This window comes from Phascolarctos cinereus, unplaced genomic scaffold (genome assembly GCF_003287225.1).
Source record: "Phascolarctos cinereus isolate Bilbo 61053 unplaced genomic scaffold, phaCin_HiC Scaffold_5;HRSCAF=322, whole genome shotgun sequence".
Lineage (NCBI taxonomy): Eukaryota > Metazoa > Chordata > Mammalia > Diprotodontia > Phascolarctidae > Phascolarctos > Phascolarctos cinereus.
In genome coordinates this window covers 136,393,559-136,415,067 of record NW_027555958.1, presented here as the reverse complement: position 1 = coordinate 136,415,067, position 21,509 = coordinate 136,393,559, and the positions used below count along the sequence as shown (strand labels likewise).

The 21,509-nt window shown below is 37.0% G+C and overlaps 1 long non-coding RNA gene and 1 pseudogene across 1 annotated transcript in view; one reads left to right on the top strand and one right to left on the bottom strand.

Annotated features, from left to right (window-relative positions):
• The window catches only part of LOC110208815 (uncharacterized), an 80,674-nt gene that overhangs the window by 54,423 nt on the left and 4,742 nt on the right, over positions 1 to 21,509 (bottom strand). The window contains exon 3 of the long non-coding RNA XR_013486957.1: positions 8,981 to 9,108. This is a non-coding gene — a long non-coding RNA (uncharacterized LOC110208815). The remainder of the gene's footprint in view (positions 1 to 8,980; positions 9,109 to 21,509) is intronic.
• Positions 2,390 to 3,043, top strand: LOC110208940 (E3 ubiquitin-protein ligase Mdm2 pseudogene; annotated as a pseudogene).

Genomic DNA, 21,509 nt, shown 5'->3' with positions numbered 1-21,509 from the left:
GCTCTCTTCAAGCTAATTGAGACTGACTGCTCCTCCCTGAGGTTCTCCATGGCAGTAATGTGCATTTTTTGTTAAACTGCTTGACAGGCTGAAACTATCTTGAAGTATGCTTTAGCCAGCTCACAACACATAGCTTTGAATTAAGTCACACAGCTCACATTCAGAACCAAATGGCAACCTTTGGCCTTCAGACAGGAAGAAAGAAAAAAACAGCCACATGCTGGAGCAGCAGGCAGTATAGTTCCTAAGTTTATTTGACTAGTGTCAATCAATTTCTCAGCAAATATTTACAGAGCAACAACTCCTTCACCTAGCACTCTGCTAGAATCATTATGGGGAATATAATGATTAAAAATATAATGATGATGATGATGATGATGATGGTGATAAGGATAGCTAGCACTTATATAGTACTTTAAGGTTTCCAAAACATTTTACATATATCTCATTTGATTGTCACAAGACCTGTAGGAAGCAGATGCTATTTACTGTACTTAGATTATGGATGAGGAAACTAAGGTACATAGAAGTTAAGTGACTTGCCCAAGGTCACCAAGCCAGTAAGTATCTGAAGCAGGATTTTAATTCAAGTCTTCCTAAGTCCAAGTCCAGCACTCTATTCACTTCCCCACCAGGTTGTCTCAGATGGAGACACACAATTCTCTCTTCAAGGACCTTACTATGTGATTAGAGGGAAAGATGAACGTGCATGAAAGAAGTAGAGGAAATGTGAGACAGCATTAACAAGAATGTCAATCATTTGGTTGAGACTTTTCATGGCTATAAGTGTCCAGAAAAGTTGGTCTTTCAGGGAAAAGATTGAGTCTGATGTACATGTACTGGGAATCGACCTTTATCATTTAAGATTAGAGTCAGAACTAGCAGGGAGCTACCAAAGTTCCACCCCAGATGCATAGGCACTTCCCAATCCTGTGCCCTGATGTTGGATTCTTGGTTTACTCTCTTGCCCACTCCTTAAGATCCCGCAGTAGTCAATTTCTTCTCTCCTGGGCACTTTCCCTCCAGGATGTGGTGGGGTGGTGGACTATTCCCCATTCTTCCATGTGCTTGTTCTAGGGATCTGTTTGATTCAGTATAACAAGTATCAGCTGGGGACAGGGTGGCAAATGGAACCATTTGAAAAATGGAAAAATGGGCATCTGCTTTTCTTCCCCCCCTATTTAATTACTCCCCGTACTATAGTACTAGCCTTTCTCAGTTCCCTCTTCTGCCTTTCCTTTCCATTCCACCCATTGGACCCCTTATTTGTGGACAGCTAGATGGATTTCTAGTTAGAAGACCTGAGTTTCAAGGCTGGCTTTTTTCCTTAGCAGTGTGACCAAAGGCAAGTCATATCTCTCTGGTCTTCAATTCCCTCATTTGTTAAATAAGGAGGTTGGATAGATGACCTCAAAGATCCCTTCCAACTCCAAATCTATCATCCTTGATCTGTTTCTTTTACATTCCTCACATCTTCTGGTGCTCACTGAATCAAGCTTTCTGCTGAAGACACCACAGCTTTTGGTACCTTCTCCAAGCATAATTACTCCTTCTCCAAACCCCCAATCCCACAGAGTTAGGAGTAGAAGTAAGCATACTCATCACTCTCCAATGCCATTTTGAGATCTCCTCTGCCACCATCCAGCAAACGCTTTTCAAGTTCTTTCTATTTGATCCTGGATGCTCTTATGTGTGACCTCTGAGGTCATTCCCCTTCTTCTTCAATCAGTTCAATACCTTCTGGTCCAAACCAACCTCTGCCACCCTAAAACACTGAGCCCTCTCAGGGGGCAAACTTTCTCAATTCTCATGACCTCTGTCTCCAGTCTATTTCAACTCCACACAGGCCACATCTTAAACACCAACTTCACCCAGACTACATTTGCTGTAAATGTCAGAATTCTCAGTGACAATTCTGCTGAAGTTACTCCCCCGAGTTGTGTCTTCAGAAATGTTGGTTGTATCTGGTCTATGTTCACTCTTTGTTAATATAAAATATTAACTATATATATTTTAATTTGTCTAAATTAAGCTTAAATAATGATGAATTATGAGGATCTAAAATAATTGTATTAGTTTGGTCTGAAGCTATCTTTACAAATTTCAAAAGTTAAGGATTTATCCAGTGAATCTTCTCTAACCCCCATTAAGCTCTATACAGTGTCTCAAAAGTCTTAGTGCCTACTTAAACAATTAAAGCTTGGGAGCCGCTAGGTGGCGCAGTAGATAGAGCTTCGTCTTGGAGTCAGAAGGACCTGAGGTCAAATCTGGCCTCAGATACTTGAAACTTAATACCTGTGGGACCCTGGGCAAATCACTTAACTCCGATTGCCTCGCAAAAAAAAAAAAAGATTAAAGCTTGAAACTGCACTTAAGGGGCAGCTAGGTGATGCAATGGATAGAGCCCATATACAAAGTAACCATGTATCAGGCAGAGGAGACTGCCACTCACTCGTTTGGTGAAGACCCTGAAATATCTTTAGCCAACTATTGGAAGTGTACTTCCTGTAATAAAATAAACCCTCCACTTCCACCACATTGCCACAGATGCTGGGCTTTGGGAGAGAAGTGGCTTCCTGAGGAGAAAGATGAAGTGTTAGATAAAGGAAAACTAGAAAGTCAGACCCAAGGGGAGGAAGAGGGCTTTGATGTTCCAGGTGGTGAGAAAAGTAAAATGAATGACTCAAGATTCATGTGTTGAGGAAAGTGATGAAAAAATAGTTCAGATATCAGACTCCCAAGAAAGTGAAGATTTTTCCCAACTATCGACATCTAAAAGTATCATTTGTAGTAGTCAGGAAGATGCTGGAGAATTTGGGAGAGAAGAAGAACAAGATAAAAAAAAGAGTATGGAATCTATTCTTCCCCCTAGCACAGTAGAGCCCTGTGACATCTAGGAGAGCTGAATGGTTTCATTGCCCATGGAAGGACAGGACATCTTATGGTATGTTTTACATGTACCAAGAAGCTGAAAAAGAGAAATAAGTCTTGTGCAATGTGCAGGCAGCCATTTCAAATGATTGTGTTAACTTATTTTCTCTAAAAGTGATGTATTAAAAGTGAAACCATGGAATCCTATGTATGAAACTCTTAAGAATGTTCACACATAGCTTGTGAAATTTATTTAAGATTTTATTTTTGTACATTTTTTCTGAGAAAATGGATGTTTTAATTCATTTTAGTTATCTCTAATGCAATTTGCTTTTTGGAGACAATTTTTTTTTATTCTCTTCCTTTAGGAAAAAGTCATTTTGGTTACTACTTTTTTCCATTTTTGCATTATTTTTATTAGTTTTCATTTGTATTACTTGTAGAGGCAGCAGGGTATAGTGCATAGAGGACTAGTCTGGAAAGATCTAGGTTCAGATACCACACTGGACACTTATAACTTATTTGACTGAGGATGAATCATTTAGTCTGTTTGTGTCTTAATCAATTACCAAGACTTATCTGCCAAGTCAGACAATTTGAGCATAAGTGATAGACACTCCTATTGGGTTATGTTGAAACTATAGATCATTTACTGTTTGCATCCACTCAAAATTACTAGTTATTTTGAAGACTGACAATTTCAGTTTGTTATATAGTTCTCTGTCTTCTCTAATTGGGGAGTGTGAGACTTTTTGAAGAACTTGTGTAAATAGTAAATTTAGTATGTATGTATGTCTGTCTGTGGCTGTGTGTGTGTGTGTGTGTGTTTTAATGTAGACCTAAGATTTCATCAGTGTCAGAAGCACCCAGTGAGGAATTCCCTCTGCAAAGGAAGATCACTTTTTTCTTTTTCCTTTTGCAATATTTATTAGAATATTGAGAGGCATGCCCATAGCCACCAGGATGAGAGGTTTGTAGATTTACAGCCAGAAGGGACTTTAGAGGTCATTGAGTCCAATGCCCTCATTTTCAAAATTATTAAACCAAGGCCACATATGTTAAGTGACTTGCCCAAAGTCACAAAAATAAGAAGTGAGAAAGCCAGGATTTGAATCCAAGTCCTTTGACTCCCAATCTCTCCCTCTTTGCCCTGCTTTCACATGTTAGAGGCAGATCTTGAACCCAATTCTTCCTAACTCCAAAGTGGTCTCTGTATCCACTATACCACAGAGCTGTTGTCACCCCCACTTTACAAATGAGGCAGCTAAGACTCAGAGACCATAAATGACTATTATTTAGTACTACCATATCAGGAAGAGTAAAAATTTAATAAATACTTATTGAATTAAATGAGTGAATAAACATGGCAGTCAGTGAGAGTATTCTTTGTGTATATGAATGAAGGAATGAACGTATGTACGTATGTATGTTACAATTCAACTTTCTTTAAATGGCAAAGTTTGGAACCCAAATTATTTGGATGAGCAGTCATTTCTTTACTGGACTTGGACTGTGTAGATAAAGCATTTCTGGTATTTGAAAGCCTTTTGTATCTTCCTAAATTAACACACCTTCACTGAACAGTGCAGCATAGATCCTAAATTACTGTGAACTTTGAATCACTTTTAATTTGTGTCTTCACAACTAAAGAGCTGGATAGTATCAATGCAATCATCCAAATCGTTTTTGACTGGCCCCACTAAAAATGTGGCTTCATAAATAAGTTATATATATATATATATATATATATATAATATATATATATACACACACACACACACATGTGTATACATATGGATACATATATGTGGGTGTACATATGTGTATATATGCTTTATATAGATGGGGCATGTGTTTGTGTGTGTGTGTGTGTGTGTGAGTGTGTGTATAAAATCTCACCTACAAATGGTTCTAGCTGCTTCATTTTTAAAAAACTCTTCATAGATTCTCTAAAACATGACTGGGACACATAAAGTCACGGAACAATGAAGAGAGTCATAGATCTGGAGCTAAAAATGGACCTCTGAGGATAGTCAGTCCCATCTCCTCATTTTATAAATGGGAAAACTAAAGTTGACCGAAGTTAAGTGGGGAGGGGATGTTTACACGGGTAGCAAGCAGCTAAGCCACATTTTGAACACAGTTCCTCTAATTCCAAATACCCTTTGGAGTACCTTGACCCTCTCTACTCAAATCCCCACATTGAAAAGGCATTGTTTCTTCCAGTTCTTTTTTGAATATAACATTTTAACAAATTGGCATGCAACTGGGGTTAACAAGATAATGCATAACAAAGATTTTTTTAATGTAAATCATTATTTAAAGAACAAGATATGTTCCTATTAATCTTTTTTTGAAGACAAATGAGTTCAAAACACATGGATTACATTTTCCTCAAATTACATATGCCTTTAAAACATAAAGGGGAAAAATGCTTGGCTAAACACGTTTGGGGCTTGAGTGAACCCCAAATGATTTAAAGTCACTTTGAAGCACTCCAAAACAAAGCCCAACTCAGCCAAACTGGAAACTGAGGCAGTAGAACAAAGCCTCAAAGCAGGCCACATGATTGTATAACATCCCTAGCCACAGCTCTCAGAAATCAGGTCAGAAAATGGAACAGAAAGAAAAGGGAAAAAATGTAATAGTCAATTAAATTTACAATGTAAATCTTGAAATATTGATTACAAGGTAACAGAAATTAAAAATTTTAAAGCCCAATTTAAAAAAAACTGTCATCTTTCCAAATATTTTAATTTGCCCAGAAAAGAATTCTGTCCAGAAATAGTGTGAGAAAAGACAGATTTCTGATGTTTTGGAAATAATAGGAGGGAAGAATCAAACCTGATGAGTTTTATAACAAATTGGTTACATAAGCTATTGGACAAGAATTTCTCTGAGCATTAAATGGAAATAGAGCAGAAAGGGATCAATCAGCAGGCCAAACCAAAACCCACTGAAAAGACATCTGCAATCATCTTTTAAAATGCACTGTAAGCAAGAAAAGGAAAAACCTACTTCCTGGGTAATAAAACTTGGAAAACTCAATCTGAAAATATAAGTGAAAAAAAGTTTTGAAAATAATTCCCATTATTGCATTACCAGTATTCGTAGGAATCCCTTCTGATTTTAGGCACATTTTAAAACACTTACCATTTAGACAATGGATAGCAATAGCAATAGAGCAGATAGATGGCACAGTGGATAGAGCCCCTGTTCAAGAATCAGGAAGAACTGAGTTCAAATCCAGCTTTAACCACTTACTAACTGTGTGACCTTGGGCAAGTTACTTGATGTTCTTTACCTCAGTTTCCTCATCTTTAAAACAAGCTGCAGAAGGAAATGGCAAACCACTCCAGTACATTTGCCAAGAAAACCCAAAATAGGGTCAGTCATGAAGAGTCAGATATGACCGAAACAACTGAACAATAAAAATAATGACACTAACGTTACAAAAGCATCAGGCAAATATTTCATCCAACCAACTCAGGTGGCAGGTATATGGATGCCATATTGTTTCCTCACCACTACCACCATCACCACCACCACCAGAGAGGAAGTTAGGGATCAAGTGAAGACTAGACATTACCGTAATGAATTTTTTACTAGCAACTTCAGAAGAAACAAAAATACCCACACCATATCAGCTAATAATACCAGAATCCAATGAAAGACTTTAGACTGTCAACTGCTTGAAGTATTTGTGTTATATTAAACTTTGAGGAGAAATGAGTCTTTTCATTTCCTATCTGGCTTTCAAGCACCACTAGATAATTTTATTTTTAAAAGGTTATTTCATTTTAAATCATATTTGTTATAATGGAATTTTTTTTCATGATTTGTTATTTTGTCACAAAATGGAAGGTAGAAGGCAGGGGAGAGGGTTGTCTTTTTAAGCAGTGAGGGCCATCTGGATCTGTGAATGTGTTTGTATGAGGAATTTACAAAGTGAAGACTCCCTTTCTATGCAGATAAGTGTCTTCAATAATTTGTTGTCTTAGATTGTTTCTGAGGAGTGATAGATTATCTGACTTTCCCACGGCAGCACAGCTAGTGTCAGTGGAGGGACCCAAACTTAAACTTTTCTACCTCCAAAACTGGCCTCTCCACTATGCTATGATGTTGAAAATGGTATGCGGTTGTTTTGGGTTTTTTTTTTTTAATAGGAAAATATCAGAAGCCATTCAATGTTCTAACTCTCTCTATACACTACAGATCTTCAGAGTAAAGACCAAGCCTAGCATGGTGGTACACACCTTTAGTTCTTGCTACTGGGGAGGCCGAGGCTGATGGATCACTTGAATTTGAAAGGTCAGAGACGCAGTAGGGCTAAAGCCATTTGAGTGTCCACACAAAGGCCAGCTCCAATATGATGAGCCCCCTGAGAACAGAAAACCACCAGACTGCCTAGTGAAGAATAGTTGCTCAGGTCAGAAACAGAGCAATTCAAATCTTATGTGCCAATTGGTAATGAGATCAAGCCAATGAATGGCCCTGGAACTTCCAGCCTGGAAAACATAAGGAGAATCAGGCTTGGTTGGGGGAAGACTATGACCAAGAAGAATATTTCCACTCCAAGTTATATAATTATTTGGTAGGAATCTAGCAGTTAAATTATAAAATGAATTAAAACTGAAGAAACTTTCATGCATCCAGTCGAATGTAGTAGTAGAAAGGAGATGGTTATTCTACAATTTTAAAAGTTATTTTGCTGATAACTTCTTAGCAATGCTGAGATACTGAATTTATCAAAAATTACTTTACCAATTTTAGTATTCATGCGCAAACCCTCTGGTTTATGAGATTTCCCCTAATATTTGTAGGAAAAATATTTCATTCCTAAAGTCATATGTTTTTTTAAAGCTGACAAGGATTTGAAGGCCACAAAGTTCAATCCTTCCTTTTTACAGGTGAGAAAAGTGGTTCCCAAATCAGTTAAGTCACTGACCCAAGTTATTGCTGGCAGAGCTAGCTGAGTATTCTGAAATAATACTTTTTGAGTCTCTGGAGAGGACAACTTTCTAAAAGTCCAATGTTTTTTATATACCATTTTCCAATAGATTGAAAGATAAGAAGTTTTCAAAGAAGAAAGAGAATATTTCATCATGGAAACTGGCAACCTTTCAAGAGCTACTTTCTCCAATTTACATTCTTTTTCATAGGTTGCTGTCTCCAGAAGGAAGCTACTACTACTCTCAGGGTAAGTTTCTAAGTATTGCTTCCACTAACAATCAGACAGTAGACTTTTAGTTTTTAACAGAGCCAGTAGTTTTTAGCAATAGTATTTGCTAAGATGGCATGGGAAATCATTGGTACAAAACGTTTTCCCCAAAACTAGGACACCCTTTCCCTGAAATACATACAAGTTTATGGAAAGAGTGGGTTCAAACTTGGAGCACAAGAATTATAGCTGTAGATTGACAGTTAAAAATGTACTTCTACTGAAATAATGCATTTCTGATCACCCTTTTCATAGTTGTAGGTCATAATTTTGGGTATAAGAGACAGGTAAGTACAGCTTTCTTGGATAATCTAAATTCCCAAGTGCTAGGAATAGGATTTCATTAGAAAAATTAGCAGCTAATATTATTCTGTCTCCTGAAAATTGAATTGTTATTATTCCACATTTGAAATTAGCTGTATTGTGTGAATGAAAAAAAGACTATAACATGAACCCCTTCTATGGTTGCATGGTCACTTGGGGCAGTTCCACACAGTAATTGACACCCAACAAGGGGTCCCCAAGACTTGCATGTAAAACTCGTCTAGATGCCTTCTTTTTGTAAGTTTAATTTTTGTAATTGTACATGTAAAGCATCACTTAATCAATGGATCTATTGAAGAACTCATCTGCTGGAACTATGCAAAATGTTGTGAATTGCCCTTAAAATATGGAAAACGTTTTCTGAATGCTTTATGTTCTTTCTGCTGTAAATTAAAAATGAAGAAAATTTCCCCATTAAAAAAAAAGAATTATAGGTGTAGGATACATGTGTGGTAAAGAGATAATTTACAATTCCTGGCACTTTATGACCTGCAAGACTTTTCAAGAACATGTGTCTGGCATTCTTCTTTGATGTGAAGAGTGATGCTTCTGCAAGCTACCCACCTTCTCAGGTGAATATCTTTCCATGTTTGTCCTTAATGGGTCACTCTGCTTCTAGTGGGATGTATTATCTCCTACTCCAATCTCTTGCATCCCAGCTGGATGAACTCTTTGATACCAGTCCAGTCTCTCTGATGGTGATTGGAGAGGAGAGAAAGAAAGAAACTCTTACTGAAGTATTAAAAACAGTACTTTCCATAGTAACTATGGAATCCTATTCCATAGGAATAATCAGGGAATGAATGAACAAATTATAATATGTGAATATAATGGAATATTACTGTGTTATAAGGAATGATGACTGTAAGGAATTGAGAAAAACATGGAAAGGCTTGTATAAACTGATGTGTAGCTAGGAAAACAGAACCAACAAAACAGAATACACAATGACTGCAATAATGTATATGGACATGATGATGGAGAACAATAGAGACCAGATCAAATGCAAAGGTCAATATTGGTTACAGAGAACTGGTCTCAGAGCATTATTTCCTTCTCTTAGTGAAGAGATGGTATACCAAAACATTTTGTTTCACACTTTTTTAGAAGAGAGAATATTGTGGGGAAAAATTATTAGAGAGCAGTTATGGTCTAAAAGAATAAATAAATACAACAAAATAAAAATTAAAATAAAATAGCATAAAATGTTAAAACATTATCAAAATGGAAAACTGCATTAATTAGAATCATAGAAATGATTCTATTATGAATCCATTATATAGCTGCTATATAATCTATTTTGAATCTATTATCATGAATAGGTAACAGTTAAAAATATATGGAATTTATAAGAATTCCCTCAATAATACAAAATATTTTAGAATTTGTGACAAAAAAATGCATTCCAATTAATTTTAATTCTTTCAAACCAGAGTGATAGATAAGAAAAACTAATGAAGAAAAGGTATTTAAATCACATTTAAAGGTGAAATTTATATGTGGACTCTATTGGCTCTCCCAGCAAGAGATTTTGATGTAATTCTTTCCTAAGGTAACTAGAAGACATAGTTAGGTTCCTAAGAGTTTTTTCCCAAAAAATCTAGAGATTCATCCCATTACTTATTTACAACACTGCAAAGTAGTAACCTTTTTGGAGGGGAGGAAGGGGCGGCATCCTCTGTTTTCTTCCACCATCTTGAGAGGCAACCCAAAAAATATTACTCTGCTCCTCTTTCCCTCAATTGTGCTAGCATTTGGAAACAAATGCGAAGGATTTGTTAGGGGCAGGGGTGGTTCATTTTATTTTGTTTTGTTTGGGTACATGGGCTCCTTTTAATAACACACACATTTAAATTCATCTAAAACTTGATGAAAAGTGACTGCGCAACAGCGAAGAAACAAGCCTGGAGCAGAGAAAGGCTATTTTTTCACCTTCCAAACTATAGTGATAAAATGATACAAAATGAATACCTTTGCCCTCAAGTTCACTCCTTTCTGCTGAAAGTACTCCCTAAAGCTTCCCGTGTGTCTCCTTATAAAAACAAGTTTTAAATTTATCAGTTATTTGGCATTTTCTGGGGTACATCTTAAAACTGAAATATTCCCTATCTTCTTTATCAGATAAAGCTGTCATGAGAAAGAGAGTTAATTGACCCAGGTTCCAGATATTCTTCAAAACCTGGGTTAAGCCTTGTGTCTAAATAATGATAAATCCTGAAAGCCAGGATCAAGTATAAACATGCTTTAGTCAGCACACTGTTTTCCCTTCATTTCCTCAGGCTCTTTCTCTTCTAATCCACTTTTGCCTCTGCATGACCGGATAGCACCCTATCCAACCCACACCTATCATTTCATGGGTAATAAAATCAAAATATCAACACATGATGTGGTAGGGTATTCCAAAGTCAAAAAAAGAAGATGAGAGTAAAGCTAAACCTCTCTATCATGATATCTAATGAGATAAATGGGCAACTAGGGTGCTCAGTAGATAGAGTACCAGGCCTGGAATCAAGATGACTCATCTTCCTGAATTCAAATCCAGTCTCAGACACTTACTAGCTGTATGACCCTGGGCAAGTCACTTAACCTTGTTTGCCTCTGTTTCCTCATCTGTAAAAAGAGCTGGAGAAGGAAATGGTAAGTCACTCCAGTATCTTTAACAAGAACATACCAAGTGGGGTTGATCATGAAGAGTCAGACCCAACTGAAAAACAACTGAATAAGAAAAATAAGATAAACAGCAATGGACACAGGATAAAGTACTAGAAAACTACTTAACAAGTTCGATGTATGTATGAAAAAAAAGGTGAGACAGAGGAAAGAGATATTTAAATGTTACTGGATTTACATCCTGGCTTTATCATTCATTTCCTATATATGTACAATTATTAATGAAAGCTCTGCCATCCATAATTTTAGCCATTTCCTTCAACTATTTGGAGAGTTGTGGAAAGGAGATTAAACTTGTTCTGCTTGACTCCATAAAGTAGAACTAAGACAAATGGATACAAGTCCCCACTACATTTTCAGGCTCTAGAAGATTTCCCTGGTTCAGCCCTAATTCAAGAGATAGAAGGCTTCCATAAGCTGAGCTCCCAGCCTTGGCCAAACTTTTCTATCTCCATGCCTTCACTGGTGCCCACAGGCTTCTGACTGTCTCTTTGGACAGATGTAGGCTAACAAAATTCACTTACTCTTGGCATGGGAAGCAGATTTCAACTCAATATAGGGAAGAGCTTCCCAACAACTAAAACAATTCAAAAATGGAGAGAGCTGATCTGGGAAGATGTGAGTTCCCCATCTCTGTAGGTCTTCAGTCGTGGGGCAGATGACCACTTGCTGAAGATATAGATATTTCTTGAAGTATGGGTTGTTCTAAATGACCTCTGAGATCCCTTCCAACACTAGGACTGTGATTCTAAAATAGACCACTAGCCTTTAAGAATGAATAAAAAAGCATTTATTTAAGTGCACTGTGTGTAAAACACTATGCTAAGTGCTGAAGATAATTTTTTAAATGAAATCAAAATTAGAAAAAAATAGAAAATATTAGATAGAAAATAGAAATAAAATAGAAATAGAATAAATAGGAGGGGAAAAGCAAGGCTGTCCCTGCTTTCGAGTAACTTACAATCTTATAAAGGGAGAAAACAAATTATCAAGTTTTAGCTGCAAATGAACTGGAAAGGTCTTGTGGTTCTTATGGCACAGTGGCAGAGGACTATATTCTTCAGTATTATTTCTACCAATAGAATTATATCCATTTTTATACTGAACCATTTGACAGCACCAGGGACTTCGGTTATGAGAACTTTGTTTTTTCTTGGTCTTTAGTAGCTGCAGCACTGACAGAAACAGTTGCCAGGCGATTTGGGGCCTGGGTTGGAAGCAAGACCAGTGGTCTGGGAGGCACCGCCATTATCAGGGCTTTCTGGTTCAGGGGCTGTTTTCCCTGGAGTCTAAGAGGAAATAATGGTCAAGATGATAGCGGGCTTTAACTGGTCTGGCATATCCTGCTTGCCATTTCTGCCTCAAAAAGTCTTACTGCTTCAGCTAGATCTAGTCTGACTTGCCTACCCTGTTGGTGGTAGCTGATAAAGAGTTGATGGGGATGGTAGTTCCCTTTCTTCATAGGGTGTATTCCCCTGGATGATGGCTGCAGAGGCAAGGTTCAGAGCAAATTCAGTGGGGCTGAGGGGAATTCATTTCCTAGGGCTCTTGGGCTCTGGGTCTTGGGCCCTTTTCATGGAAGTGTAAAGGGAGATAGTCATCATTTGATTTGCCCGGCACATTCAGCCTCTTGTCTCTTCTACAGGATTGCTGTTTCAGCCTCAAGCAATGGAATCAAGTTACGAAGAAGTACTGATGTTTTCAGAGGAGGACAGCCACGCCCCCACCACAGTGTCTAATTTCCTGATGTTCCTCATTAAAAAATTGCTTAAAAGGTAAATTGAATGTAATATAAAATGTTCATATCTCCAGGCTGTTATTTGTTTGGTCGTTCACATAGATACTTATTTTGCTTTTCCTTTGAAAGACAAACCTTTAAAGGATGTCAGGAATGTACTGACTCTTGTGTATTCTGCATGACACTGATAAGGCATGATGGAAACTAATCAACTAATTATATCTCTTTCCAAAAAAATAACACCAGGATAACAAAAACTATTTTCTTCTGAAGGTCCTCCTAACCAGGTCCAAGAAAACAGCTCTGTCTCTTCACTAGGAAAGGTACCACAGATTGGGAGTTTGCCATTATGCTATAAACTCCAAGGTTAAATGTTAGTGAACCTTTAAAAGTTATCTCAAATGTTTTGAGACCTAGGGTCATAGGATTTAGAACTGGAAGTCACCTTAGAGATCATCTGGCTCAATCTCCTTATTTTACAGATAAAGAAACCGAGGTCCACAGAGGTTAAGTGACATACCCATAGTTATACAGGTAGTGTTATCTAAAATCAATAATAAACAATTTATGAACTGGTACAAATATGAGCTCTTTCATTAAAAGCTATTAATTGAATGCCAAAGTCTACATTTTATTTTCTTCACATATAAGTAAAAACATATTATGTAACCAAGCCATGGATTTCCATGCCATACGTAAGAACTCCAGTGAGTTTATCTCATTTTGTCACTCTTAACAGTAGGAGTCAGTTTTCCCCACCATGAAGCCCACTGGGGTTTATAGATATGCCAGGGATCGCCAAAGCTGGAGAATGTAGGAAATAATGGGCTAAAAAATACAATTGCTTAATTTACTTATAAAAACATGCCATGCTTCACCTTTCTCCAGTCTTGGCCCCATTTTAACTTTTATATTTCCTTTTCTGGCTTAAACGCTAGGTCTTTCCATCAGGTGATCTGGCTTTCCAGAGATTTATTGCTACTTTCCAAATGTCTGAAACACAGAGCAGGTATTCCACCTGTTGCATTTTGACATCTGTTGGATGATATTAACATATACCAGGAAGAAAAGCTTCTGGCATTCTGATCCTCTTCTTAAATGCCAAGTTCTGTGGGGCCTGAACAACCAAACAGCCACTTTCCCTGGCTAAATTATCTCTGTGGAACAGATCCAAGAATGTAAGTGGCAATGTCTGAACACAGGCTATGGATCAAACAGTAATCCTTCTGACATTTCACCAGTGAGAAAAGTAGCATGATTCAGGAGAGAGAGATCTGGACCTGGGGTCAGGAGGACACGATCCTAATCCTGATTTATACATATACCGAGTTTTTCACTGGGAGCTTTACTTATTTGTAAAATACTGTTTATGGGATAGCTAAGTAGAGCAGTGGACAGAGCAACAGGCCTGGAGACAGGAAGACTCATCTTTCTGAGTTCAAATCCAGCTTCAGACAGTAGGTGTGTGACCCTGGGCAAGTCACTTAACCCTGTTTGCCTCAGTCTGCTCATTTATGAAAATGAGCTGGAGAAGGAAATGGAAAACCACTCCAGTGTCCAAGAAAACCTCAAAATGAAGTCACAAGGAGTTGGACACAACTGCGATGACTGAACAACTTATGTTACCTGGCTCATGAAACTGCTGCGGTCAAAACTGAAAAGCATTTTGTAAACATTGAAGTACTATGTGAATGTCGCCTTTATCATCAGGAGGCAGCTAGACCGAGCCATGGATAGAGAGTTAGATTTGGAATTAGGAAGACGAGTTCAAATCCTGCCTCAGATTCTTTCCTATGGAACCCAGAACAAGTCCCTTGACCTTTATTCACCTATTTGTAAAATGTGAACAATACTACTCGTATTACCTGGCTCATGAAATGGCATGAGGATTGACATGATTGGACCTGCACTTTTGGAAAATCACTTTAGAAAGTGAACAAAGGATTCATTAGAGTGGAGAAAAACTTGAGATGCAGACCCACCAGCTTAATGAATCATCATATAAATAGATGATCTGAAAAACAAAGAGTGAGGGATAACTGATGAATGTTCTGTTGCTCCATGAATATCCTTGAAATATCAAAAAAGCTCATGAAGGGGCACTGGCCTTGGAGTCAGGAGGACCTGAGTTCAAATCCAGCCTCAGACACATAACAATTACTAGCTGTGTGACCTTGGGCAAGTCACTTAACCCCATTGCTTAGCCCCCTGCCCCCCCCCAAAAAAAAGAAGTTCATATAAGGGGCAGCTAGGAGGCACAGTGAATAGAGCTCTGGCCTTGGACTTGAGTTCAAATTCAGCCTCAGACATTTAACACTTACTAGCTGTGTGACCCTGGGCAAATCACTTAACCCAGATTGCCTAAGCAAAAAAAAAAAAAGCTCATGAAAAAGCTCAGCATCTTTGCTGGACCCCTTGTGGCAGATTGAGAGGAGGGATAGACATGAGTAGCAGAGAATGGGCCAACATGGATGGGTTGGAAATCTGCATCAATGGAGCAGGTATACATATTGATAACATTAAAGCTTCATCAAAATACAAAAGTAGTTCAGATTTTTATTCTCTAGGTATCTCACATATATGTATGCCTCCAGTGGTCAGCAGTTCTTTGGAATAGCTGTACTATGCATACTTATTTACTGCCCAATAACAATAATAATGATAGCTGTCATTTAAATAGCACCTGCTATGTGCTAACCACTGTGCAAAGCACTTTTTAAATAATCTGTCATTTTATTCTCATACCCTGGGGAGGCAGGTGCTATTATTATCCCCATTTCATAGATGAGGAAACTGAGGCCATATTACTTGCCCAGGATCACACAGCTAGTAAGTGTCTGAGGCCAGATTTGAACTTAGGACTTCCTGATCTAGTGCTCTATCCACTGTGCCTCCTAGCCGCCCCTCTTAAACCCCCCCAGACACAATAATACATATCCCTAATGAAGTGAATGAGATGCTCGATGTAGTACCACTTTTCTCATTTAATAGAAAACCAACCTAAGAATTAAAATTGGTTGCTCTGTTTGGCAAATATAGGATTTTTCAACACCAGTTGAGGATTCCTTAAAAATCACAACATAGGACTTTCTCTTAAGTGGTGGTATGAAAGGTCAAAAGAATCCAACTCTCCCACATATTGCCTAGCAAAGAACTATAAAGAGAATCAGTTCAAATAATGAAGTCCAAAGAGAAATAAGTATAAACTTTTCATCCAGCTTAGAGCTATAATATACATATATACACACATATACATATACATATTTATTGCATATCATTTATATATACATATATACATACATACATAAGTGTGTGTCTGTGTGTGTGTGTGTGTGTGTGTGTGTGTGTGTGTGTGTGTGTGTATTTCAAATCCTGAGGACCCTGGGAAAGTGGTCCTACTAGAAAAGCCAGAACAAGCACAGGTAAATAAGCCATGACAGTATTCTGTCTAGAGGTAGCCTGTGAATACCTAAAGCCTAGAGCACTCTGTTATGGGGCAGAGGAAAGAAACCCAAAGTACTCAGACAGGGAAATTTCAGAGGGATGAGAAACTCACAGCACTCTCATTGTTAGCATAAGACTACTCTGACTACACATACACCAGAGGAGGTGGAACTCATTAACAGAGGTCCATGAAATTGAGGTCAGGACCAAACAGGTCGTGACCACAGTATCCAAGAGAGCAGAAAAAGGCACAGCTTGACCTAAGCACAAAGTCCCAAATGAGGAGCTGAGACTAGAGATATAAATTAACAAAAGATGATACCAAATACTATGAAGAAATATTATAGGTCAATATATACTTAAAAGAAAAATGCAGAAGCATGTAAATGCACAAGTACAAGTGTAGTCTCATAGGAAAAAAATGGCTTGGCCAAAGGGACTAAAGAGAACTTGAAAGAAATGAAGGGAGAAATAAAAGGTCTAGAAGAAAGAAATGGAAGGAAAATAAATAACTTAGAATATAAAGTAGAAAACATTACCCAAGTAACAGAAAATTAGAAAGGACCAAATAGAATTCAATAATTCCATGAGATAAAGAGATACTGGAATAAAATCCAATGATTAAAAATTGAAGAAATTGCTAAATATCTATTCTTCAAAATAATTAACCTGGAAAAAAGGCCAAGGAGATATAATTTAAGAATCATTAGAGTCCCTGAAAAAAAATGACCAAACAAAAAAACTTACAGTTTCAAGAAATCATAAAAACTTTGCAGCACAATTAGAAGCAGAGAGCAAAATTAAAATTGAAAGAAACCATGGGTGACAGCTTGAAAAAATCCCCAAAATTAAAATTCCCAGGAATATCATAAGAAAAATCAGGAACTTCCAAGTCAATGAAAAATAATACCAGCATGGAAAAAGAAAGTATTCAAATACCAACCACAATTAATAATATAAAACAAGACACATCAATAAAACCTTTAAAAAAAACATCAAGTAAAAGCAGTCAGGATTACATAATATTTGCAGCCATTACCATAAAGGTGAGAAAATCTTTGGGGTATAATATGGTAAAGGCAAAAGATAAAGACTTACAACCAAAATTAACTTACTCTGAAGGACCAAGCATAATCCTGCAGGAAGAAATGGATGCTTAATGGAGAAGAGCACTTTCAAGTATAGCATTCTTTTTTCTTTCTTTCTTTCTTTTTTTTTTTTTTTGGTGAGGCAATGGGGTTAAGTGACTTGCCCAGGGTCACACAGCTAGTAAGTGTTATGTGTATGAGGCTGGATTTGAACTCAGGTCCTCCTGACTGAAGGGCTAGTGCTCTATCCATTGCATCACCTAGCTGCCCCAAGTATAGCATTCTTAATGAAAAGATCAGATTTGAATAGAAATTTGAAATGCAAATGCAAGATTCAATAGAAATCTAGAAAAGTGAATAATTTGAGCAATTGGAAAGGGATAAATGATGATGCAGAGCTTACCTTCTAATAGGAGAAGAGACAAGAGTCCCTCCAGAATCCTAATGTCTTCAAAGGCCACAGAAGCCACAAAGCCAAATAACACAGATTGACTATGTATGTGTGGTTTTTTTTAATTTTGTTTTAATAATTCAAAAGGAGGAAAGAGAAGGAATGAGAAAGTGAATACATAAGGAAAGAAATGAGAAAGAATTGATGGCACTTACTATTTCTCCTAATTGCAGTATTCAAGGAAAGTATATAAACTTGGAGGAAAGAATGACAGGAAGTGGGTATCTGATGAATCCCATTCATCTAAACCAGAAAAAAATAGGGTTGAAAACACACAGACACACAGACACACACACACACACACACACACACACACACACACACGGTTCAGAAAAACAATAAACTCAACAAGGAAACGAGGGGGTGGACACCAAGAAGGGAGGGTCAGATAGGGAATAGTCACAAGCAAAACCCACTTCTGCTTCCGGGCTTGGATTGCAACAAAGGGATTTTAAAAAATAGAAGTGGAAGAATCAATAATGAAATTCAGGGAGGTGGGAAAGGAAGAGAAGAGGATCAGTGATACAGAAGCAGATAGTTTTATTATAGATAAGTATTTTTCACTTTTGATCACAAATATTTCTTCACTTTTACTACCTTCTTTGTAAAGAGGATAGGGACAAAGAGAGGTAAAAGTATAAGAGGAAAAGAAAGAGAAAATCTACAATAAATAATCATATCCATAAAAATGACTGTATTGAACACACTCATAAAATAGAAGAGGGTGGCAGAATGGATTAATAAAAACAAAATCCAGCAATAGGTTGTTGAAATATACTTGATTCACATGGTGTTAAAATGAGGGGCTGAAGCAAAACTTTGTTTGCTTATGATAAACTCAAAAGAGTAAGGGGTAGTAATCATTATCTCACACAATACAACAGTAAAAATAGAAATGGTTAAAAGAAATAAACCAAGGAAACATATAATTTTAAAGCTATTATATACAATGAAATAATATCAATATCTTATATATAAATCCAAAGAAACCTGAGAAAATTTTTATGAATTGATAATGATGGAAGTAGATAGAATCATGAGAACAATTTATACAGTGATTACAATAGTGAAAAGAAAACTAGCTTTGAAAGACTGAGGAACTCTGATCAATTTATTGACCAAGCAAAACTCTGGATGATGGATTATAAAGTATGCTTGCTGCCTCCTAATGGAAAGATGAAGTACTGCAGGTGCAGAATTAAAACTATATTTGGTGGCTTATATAATTTGTGGGTTTGTTTTGCTTGAACATATTTAATTATCATAAGAGAATTTTTTGAGGTGGGGAAGAAATTAGGATAAAAAGTGAAGCTAGTGATAGGATACAAAAAATATATAACAGAAGAAAGAAAAGAGCACTAATGAGCCAATGAAGTATTTGTGTGTGTGTGTGTGTGTGTGTGTGTGTGTGTGTGTGTGTGTAAGAAAGCAGAAGGACTTTTAGAAGGCAATATATTCACACATGACGGCTTTGAAACTAAAATGGTGAATGTATTATGTACTTTTAAGAATCAAGCTATATGTAATAGAGATTTTTCACTTTCATATTTTAAAGTAAGCTGTATTTATGTGGTGTTTATAACAATATGAATTATCTGGTGTATGATTAAGAAGCATTTTTATTGTTATCACTGACATCAATTACTATTATGTGCTTGGTACTGTGCTGGGCAATGGGGATACAAAGGCAAAAGGAAACAGTCCCTGTCCTCAAGGAGTTTGCATTCTGCATGAAGAAAAAGTAGGGAAAAGTCAGAACTGATGGAGTCTCATCCATTGTGTATATTAAGTAACTAAAATAACCTACTTTGAAATCCTGCTATCAAAAAAAATCTGTGTTTAAGGGAGGAAAAAAGATCAAGACCTTCTATATTCCCCACCTGTGAAATGAAGGGATTGGAACACATAATCCCTGAACTAACTCTCTCTCTCTCTCTCTCTCTCTCTCTCTCTCTCTCTCTCTCTCTCTCTCTCTCTCTCTCCCTCCCTCCTCTCCCTTCCTAACATTCTATGATCTTAACTGAAGAATATTTCCCATAAGCATTGCCTGATTTGTCATAACAATTTTAAGCTTTACTTACTTGCTCAAAAAAAATATTAAATAATAACCTTCATAAAATTCTCATTAGATCATAATAAGTTTCATCCCATCTCATACCTCTGGGTTTCAGCGATACAACTAAAGAGAAAAACCACTTTGTTTTATTTTATGCCAAAGATTCTGTGACTCCTAAAAGCTATAAAAAAAAAATGAGCCAGTTTTGCTGCTCCTGAGTAAGTTTCCAATAGAATTTACTTGCCTTATGAAAAAATGACAGTCTTAATGCTGTTAAGAGAGACCATGCCTACATTGTCTGTGTTCTGTGCTTGGGTTTTTACTTTTCTTTTCACTGCATTAGTGCTTAGGATAACCATAAATTGTGATTTGGCTCTTTTTTCAGTAAAAATATTTCATCTGTGATCTTACACTTGCTCTGTTCAAATATTTTGACATTTAAAATGAAGAATTTGCAGTAGGCAGTGGTTAAGAGAACTTTTCTGGCAATGTAAATCCTGATTTCATTGAGTTTTTAGTAATTTTTCGCAGCTCTGTTAAGCTAGCAGATTTAATTCACTTGAATAGCAGTTCAAGTGGTTAATAATTTAAAAATGGTAAACCTTTTAGCCTACATCAGAAACTTGGTTGCCTTCAAAGCATCTCCTCTTATGGTATTACTGTCTATCCTGTGTTCCTCACTCCATGGCATCATCCTAAAAATACTTGCCATCTCAGCATCCTCTTCAAGCAGCCTAAGTATGTGCTATGTGATTTCCTTGCTAATAAAGCAAATGGGTTATTATTAGCAGTCAGCTACTGCTAGACTCTTCTTGTAAACAAGGTGATTCATCTGAAGATTCTAGCTGCCAAAGCTTTTGAAATAACCACTTTCACCAGGAAAAGGGGTGGGGAACAAGTGAGGGTAGGAGCCACACATTAATCTAACCTTTCTAAAGAGCACAGTGTGAACTGAACATCAGAACTAGGGCATTCATAAAAGTCATCTGCAAGAAGAAAGGAGGGGAGAAGCAATGAACTTAAACTAAAGAAAGAATAAAAGGAAGAGAAAAGGCAGGTTTATAATATAACTAAAAATTATTTTAAGGAAGTAGCTTGGTATAGTAGAACTAACTCTGGATTTGGAGTAAGATTACCTGAATTTAAATCCTGGCTTAGACTCTTCTACCTGTTTGACCTTTGGTATGTCTCTCACTCCACCCTGTGCTCTAATTCAGAATATTCTTCACTCCTCATTGACACTACCAAACTCCCAGTCTACCAACAATTCTTAACAACCTCTCCTCTTTTGAGGTTCATGATAACCAAATTTATCACCCAGTCCAGATTCTTTCAACTATTATCCCCCAAATCCCAGCTCATTTTTCCTTATTCCTCAGTGAGCTCAGTGCCTGGTTTACTGTCTTTCTCTCTGCCTCAACTCCTATCTCCTATTAGGGGAGATAGTGTGTGTGTTTGTGTGTGTGTGTGTGTGTATACCTAACTTTAAAATTCCTCAGTCTACTCAATATCTATGACTTATTCCTTCATGCCACATCAGCAATACATAGAGATGGTCAGACTTTTGATCTTGACATCACTTGACATCACACAAATATTCCATTTCCATGTTTATAAACTCTAATATTCTTTTATCTGATAATAAT